A 7,975-nucleotide genomic window follows, 5' to 3' on the forward strand; every position below is an offset into this window, starting at 1 on the left:
TGGAAGTCAAGTTGCTAAGTATTATGGAGATAATTTTTATTAGAGCGAACGTTTTGATGATGTAAGCTTAATGAGTTTTTTTTATGGCCTTTTGAGTAAACAACAAAAGAACAAATTCATATTCAGAAGTACTGCTGAGAAAGAAAATTGATATGAATCTTTTCAATTTGATGTAAATAAAAATAAATCACATTTCAGCCATTCATTGTATGATTTATGGATTAACTGGTAAATGTCAAAGTTGAAATGGGGTATGTGTATTCTGGAAACTGAGATCAGGTAGATTCACGTTTACTGCTCCTTCTCATCATATCGATGATTGTAAAGCACACACAGATACACAGCTATTGTATTGTATGACTGTTTTTGTCACAGCAGATTTCTGTGTGTGGAATTTGAGGAAGCTGTTCATGGGGAGAGGGCGTGGCCACAGTGCAGCACCACTCTCTATAGTACACATGCACGTACATCTGGCTGAAATGTGCGCGCGCACACACACACACACACACTCTCTCTCTCTCTCTATCACACACACACACACACACACACACACACACACACACACATCTGCAGGCGCACATATATATATATACACACACACAAGCTGAAGTGTGCTAATATCAATGACTTTCAACTGAGTAAATCAAACTTGAAAATAATTACTAGAATGTTCCAGAAGTAACTAAAAGTTGTACACCCTTTAATGAATTTACTTAAATCAAGTTGTGTTTTCTTTGGCACAAACCGAACATTGATAAATGCCACTGATGCTTACGTGGTATCAAATTATTTCGAATTAAATTATCTGTTGGACATTCTACAACAAAATGAAATTATCCCAAACAGTTCCCAGACATCACCCCCTTCTCTCTGTTTCTGCCCTCTCTTCTTCTGTGTCTGTACGTGCTTTACAATGGTCAGCTGGATGAGAAGGAATCGTAAACGTATCCAAGTCTCTGTTTTCTTTTCATTGATACGTTGCACAGTTCTCAAGAACAATACAACCCCTCTTTGAAGTTGTCTGCCTTTGTCTACTTGTGTCGGGAACAGTAACTGGTCTTGTCTTTTAGTTAATATTTTGTTTTTATTCAGTCAGAATAACGGACCATAGACATGTCTTTGTATTGTATTGGTCAATAAACAAACTGGTGCGTTTCTCTGGCAGGTCATGATCATCCTGATAATTATCGTCATCATCTGCCTCATTGACCAACAGGAGACATTATATTTTGAAATTATCCGCTGAACAGACATTATTCTGAACGATGTTGGACGTAAATTGTTCGTAACACTTAATGCAATAAACAGTAACTCTCTTTTCTTATTCCAGAAGAAGAAGTAGGGATTTGTTTTTCTTGGTATGCATTTTGTAACATATGTTAAATGTCCAAGATTCATTCAACATACTTGTAAAAAGCAATCTATAACACATTATTGAAACAGCACTCATGACATCTCATCCAGCTGACCATTGTAAAGCACGTACAGACACAGAAGAAGAGAGGGCAGAAACAGAGAGAAGGGGGTGATGTCTGGGAACTGTTTGGGATAATTTCATTTTGTTGTAGAATGTTCTACAGATAACTTAATTCGAAATAATTTGAAACCACGTAAACAACAGTAGCATTTATCAATGTTCGTTTTGTGCCAATGAAAACACAACTTGATTTAAGTTAATTCATAAAGGCTGTGCAACTTTTAGCTACTTCATGAACATTCTAGTAATTATTTTGAAGTTTGATTTCCACAGTTGAAAGTCATTGATATTTGCACGTGCCAGCTTGTGTGTGTGTGCACCCGCAGATGTGTGTGTGTGTGTGTGTGTGTGTGTGTGTGTGTGTGTGTGTGTGTGTGTGTGTGTGTTTTACCTGTTTCGTTGACATTACTGAAGTTCTGATTCAGTGAATCTGTGTTAATTTTCTTTGAATCATCCACACCCGAAAATGTTTTTTTTATTTTTAATCTCTCTCTTTTTTGTCTAAATGGATCAAAGCACTGCCCAAAGATACGCGTGTGGTAAAAAAGTCTGTTGGAAGGAGTTGCAAACTTTTCACAAGTCCACAGACCACGTTATAGAACACCACTGGTAGATATACCTATTGCATCAAACACCAACTGAATTCATTGCAGGATAAAAAAAAGATCGAGTACAATGATAGCACTCAACTCGGCTCTGGTACGAGAAAGCCTTTGTGCAGCACCAGTTGACCAGGCGAGGGAGAATATTGCAGGTGGAAGGGTTACAGTTTTCTTGTCTTTCACATTTGATTTTTTTCCCCTGTCCCTTTGTTTGCTTTCCGTTTTGCAGACCCCCCCCCCCCCCTCTTTTTTTTTTGGTGCTGTCTCTACTATATCTATGTGTGTGTCTCACTATCTATCTGTTACTCTGTAGAGAGGGAGCGGTCGTAAGTCTAACATGAAAGGTAGAGCACGATGCTTTGCAAATCAAACAAATATCCGCATCATTTCCAAACCAACATTGCGCAAATTTCTTCAAAACGGAACAGTCTCTGTGGGCTTTTCCAAATACAATAGACTGAGCAACACACTAGATGCCACGTTCTTGGCATCAGAGATCTTTTCCCATCCCTCTTGCGGCCAATCAGTGGCAGCCTCTGTGCGTGTGTGTATGTGTGTGTTTGTGTGCATGTGTGGGTCTATATTTTTGAGTGCGTTTGTGCATGCGCGAGAGTGTAAGTGTACACAAGTGTCAGTAGAGGTCTGTGCACGTGTGTGTGTGTGTGTGTGTGTGTGTGTGTGTGTGTGTGTGTGTGAGGGGGAGGTAGGGGTGCGGGGGGAGGTGGGGTAGAGGATGAGGTATGTGAGTGTATGCATGCCTACACTGTGGGAGCAACAGGATATTGGAACGTATATATATATATATATCTTTGTATATATGTGTGTGGGGTTGGGGGTGGGAGATATGGGCATATGTGTGTGTGCTTATACAAGTAAGTGTTCATCTGTGTGTGTGTGTGTGTGTGTGTGTGTGTGTGTGTGCCGTGGAAGCTGCGATACGTAGACTAGAAATGAGTGTGTGGAGGAGGGGGGTAGAGGAGGTGCAGGGTAATGTGTGTGTGTGTGTGTGTGTGTGTGTGTGTTGGAGCTCATGTACGTTTTTTTGTATTTAACTGTGCTTTCATATCTGTGAAACTGCATGTTTGGCGCATATCTGTTATGCATGTGTGGGTGTATATGTGAATGTGTGTCTTCATGTTTTACATCAATTTGCTTATTTATTATCATTGTTATCTTATTTATTTATTAATTATTATTATTGTTATTACTGCTACCTTTTTAAAAAAAAATTATGTATTTATTTATTCATTTATTTGTGTAAGCTCATCTATTATTTATTCACCTTTTTTTTTCCTCAAGGCCTGACTAAGCGCGTTGGGTTACGCTGCTGCTCAGGCATCTGCTTGGCAGATGTGGTGTAGCGTATATGGATTTGTCTTAAAGCAGTGACGCCTCCTTGAGCTACTGAAACTGAAACTACTCTGTCTATCCTCGTCTCTGTAGCCAAGGCTTACTCTTTCTACCTTGAAAACTGTCCGTATATTTATTTATCTGCCTATTTATGTATGTAGTCATGTATTTATTATTTATTCACTTATTTCTTTACCCTCACCCTTTGTGTAGTTTTAGAAGTTTTGTGCTTCTGTGAACTTCTGCTGTCTCATTTGTTTGACTGCTTGATTTATTCAAACGATCATCATTATTGTTCTGACTATGACAATGATGATGCAAGTCCACACACATGTAGTGGACAATTTTCAGACTTGTTCTGTGAACTTCTCCTTCTGATCATCGTCATCATTGTTATAATGATGATGATATCCCACACACACAGAGGACAATTTACAGACTTGATCCAGACTTTTCTCCTTGCATAATCTGCACAGATGAATGGATCTTCTTAGGAGAGGAATGGTCATTACAACACAGGTACATGCCTGTCACAATTTTCCAGCAAATGAAAAGCACTGACACCAATTACAAGAACCTCACATGTTACAGTTTGAAAATGCAAACTAATCTAGTTTTCTTCTCTTTTTTTTTTTTTCCAGAGAGATTTTCAAATCTGAATCCATCATAAACCATGAAAATCTACCGAAAACATTATAGATTAGACAAATTCACACCAAAAATAATTTACATGAAATCAATCATAGTTTAATCAATTATTTATAGTTTAAACCATAAATGCTGTTCCAATATTTTACTATATTATAGTTTTCTTTTAAAAAATATGTTAAACGTGTCTTGATCATTTAACATAGGTTACAAAGATCATCGATGAAATAAAAAGGCTGGTTTTACATTCTTCTTCCAGAATGAAAAATTAGAATTGCTGATTATCGCGCTAAGTCTTTTGAACAATTTACTTTTAATATCGTTCAGAATAATGTCTGTTCAGCTGATAATTTCAAAATATAATGTCTCCTGTTAGTCAATGAGGCAGATGATGACGATGATTATCAGGATTATCATGACCTGCCAGAGAAACGCACCAGTTTGTTTACTGACCAATACAGTACAAAGACATGTCTACGGTCCGTTATTCTGACTGAATAAAAACAAAATATTAACTAAAAGACAAGACCAGTAACTGTTCCTGACACAAGTAGACAAAGGCAGACAACTTCAAAGAGGGGTTGTATTGTTCTTGAGAACTGTGCAACGTATCAATGAAAAGAAAACAGACTTGGATACGTTTACGATTCCTTCTCATCCAGCTGACCATTGTAAAGCACGTACAGACACAGAAGAAGAGAGGGCAGAAACAGAGAGAAGGGGGTGATGTCTGGGAACTGTTTGGGATCATTTCATTTTGTTGTAGAATGTCCAACAGATAACTTAATTCGAAATAATTTGATACCACGTAAGCATCAGTGGCATTTATCAATGTTCGGTTTGTGCCAAAGAAAACACAACTTGATTAAAATAAATTGATGAAAGGTGTAAAACTTTTAGTTACATCTGGAACATTCTGTAATTATTATGAAGTTTGATTTACTCAGTTGTAAGTCATTGTTATTAGCGCGTTCCAGCTTGTGTGTGTGTGTGTGAGTGTATATGTGTGCGCCCGCAGAGGTGTGTGTGTGTGTGTGTGTGTGTGTGTGTGTGTGTGTGTGTGTGTGTGTGTGTGTGTGTGTGTGTTTTACCTGTTTCGTTGACATTATTGGACAGAAGTTGTGATTTAGTGAATCTGTATTTTCGTTGAATCTTCCACACCCCAAAATGATTACATTCAAGTTTCAAGTTTTAATTATCCTTTCACTCCTATTGGAGTATGGAGGATTACTGCAAAATAATCTTTTCGTGCCCAGAACAAACATTTCCAAATACGCAACAATGTCACATAAACGTTGAGAAAACACAAATGTCTTTTGACTCCAAAAGTATAACTAGGCAACATTTGCAAATCTAATCATCTTACTTACAGCGAAAATGACTTTTTTTGCCTCCTTTGAGCATATTACAAAAATTAAAAACCGATTTTGGAGACAAATATTTTTTAGGAACATATCCGTTTCGTAACTGATCATAATTGGGACATTCCATTATAAAATGAAACTCATCACCAATCACAGACATGTTACAAACCTTACAAAACCAGATACACATGTGGTATTCTCCCTTCTAAAAGTCTGTTGAAATGAGTTGTGAACACACTCCACAAACCACGTTACAGAACACCACTGGTAGATATACCTATCGCATCAAACTCCACTTCGCAGTGTTTACTTCTAAATCATTATCAAGAAACAGTAACTAACTGTTCCAACTGAGCTTTCGAACGATTTACATCCTCGAACAAAAGTTTACCTCCTAAAAGACTCTGAAAGTCTCTCTGAAAGCGTTTGATATCAACCCTGACTCCTGGGAGGAATCTGCAGTAGACCGTGACAAATGGCGCGCTGCTGTGCACAAAGGCGCCAAGTTGTGCGAGGCCAACAGGACTGCTGCAGCTGTTCAGAAGAGGCAGGCCAGAAAGTCACGGGCAAACAAGCTCCCTGACAATGGTATGCCTGTCTTTGTCTGCCCCAACTGTCAGCGAACATTTCGTGCGCAGATTGGACTATTCAGCCATCTGCGCATTCACAGATAGATTCATGAGCATCCTCCCCCCCACCCCACCATCCCCCAGCTGGATGACAACGATGGTCATCATCGATCTCGATGGACACACCACACCTCCGAACTGAACTTTCGAACAGTTAGCCTCCAACAACATTCAGAGCAATGTCTGTTCAGCTGATGATTACAAACAATTCTGCATCCTGTTAATTAGTCACTGAGATAGCTGATTAGAATAACCATCAAGGGTTACCCAGACCTAACAGTGAAACGCACCAATGCTAGTTTATTGACCAATACACTGCAAAAGACATGTTCACTGTCCGTTGTTCACAGTGAATATCAACGAGCTGTTAAACAACAGACAAGAACTGCAACTGCTGCTGAACTCAAGTGAGACCAAATTCACACACCGTCAAAGCAGTGCTGTTACGTTCTTTAATTTGTGTGTGTGTGTGTGTGCGTACGTGCAAATAAAATGAAGGCATAGGAAATAGAGAGCAGTAGACCTAATGTTTATTGCTTCATATTGACGTTTGCAAAGCACGCATAGACAAATATTGTATTGTATTGTATTGTTTGTTGTTGTTGTTGTTGTTGTTTTTTGGGGGGTGGGGGGGTTGTTTGTTTTGTTTGGCTTGGTTTTTTTCGGTTAAAACAGATTTCTCTGTGTGAAATTCAGGCTGCTGTTTCCAGAAAGAATGCGTCGCCACGGTGCAGCGCAACATGTCTTATTTTCTTTTCTGTTCTTTTCTTTCTTTCTTTCTTCCTTTCTTCTCCTGTCTGTTAGCGTATTTGTTTTGCTAGAGATATTGCTGTCATGTCTTGTTTTGTGCCACTTTTTGTCACAACAGATTTCACCTTGTGAAATTCAGGCTGCTCTCCCCTGGGGAAGTGTATCGTTACAGTGCAGTGCAGTGCCACCATTTGTTTCCCTGTCTGGTAGTGTATTGATTTTTTGCCACCCAATTGCATTTTTCTACTGAATTTTGCCCGGGTTTTGCTGCCGTTGGCTATTTTATCTCTCTACGCTGTAGGTATGCTTACTACTTTCTCGGACACACACACACACACACACACACACACACACACACACACACACACGCACACACACACACACACACAACGAAGTATCTTTCACGACATAACGACAGTCATGGATATATTCAAATGACACAGGCGCGATTTATGCAAAAAAGATCAAAACGCAAAACACCATGTCCGTAACACACTATGTACACTTTAATTTTTCAACTGTACTATATACTTTACTTCCATGTGCTTTACTGCCATGTAGTTTACTATGTACGTTTACCCATGTACTTTACTCCCATGCAGTTAACTGTCGTGTATTTTGTTATGTACTTTACTCCCATGTAGTTAACTGTCGTGTACTTTGCTATGTACTTTGCTCCCATGTACTCTACTGCCATTCACTTTACTCCCATTTACTTTACTGCCATGTAGTTTATTGTTTACTTCACTGCCATGTACTTTTACTATGTACGTTTCACCCATGTACTTTACTCCTATGTTGTTAACTGTCATGTACTTTGCTATGTACTTTGCTCCCATGTACTCTATTGCCATTTACTTTACTCCTATGTACTTTACTGCCATGTACTTTACTATTTTCTTCACCGTCACGTACTTCACTGCTATGTACTTTACTCCCATGTAATTTATTCCTATGGGCATTACTCCTGCCATGTACTTTACTACTATGTAGCTTACTCCTGCCATGTGTTTAATATGTACTTTACTGCCATGTACTTTTCTATGCATTTTACTGCCATACACTTTAGTCCTGCCATGTACTTTACTCTTATGTACTTTATTCCTGCCATGTACTTAATATGTACTTTACTCCCATGTACTTTACTGTGTACTT

Source organism: Babylonia areolata, chromosome 31 (assembly GCF_041734735.1).
Source record: "Babylonia areolata isolate BAREFJ2019XMU chromosome 31, ASM4173473v1, whole genome shotgun sequence".
NCBI lineage: Eukaryota > Metazoa > Mollusca > Gastropoda > Neogastropoda > Buccinidae > Babylonia > Babylonia areolata.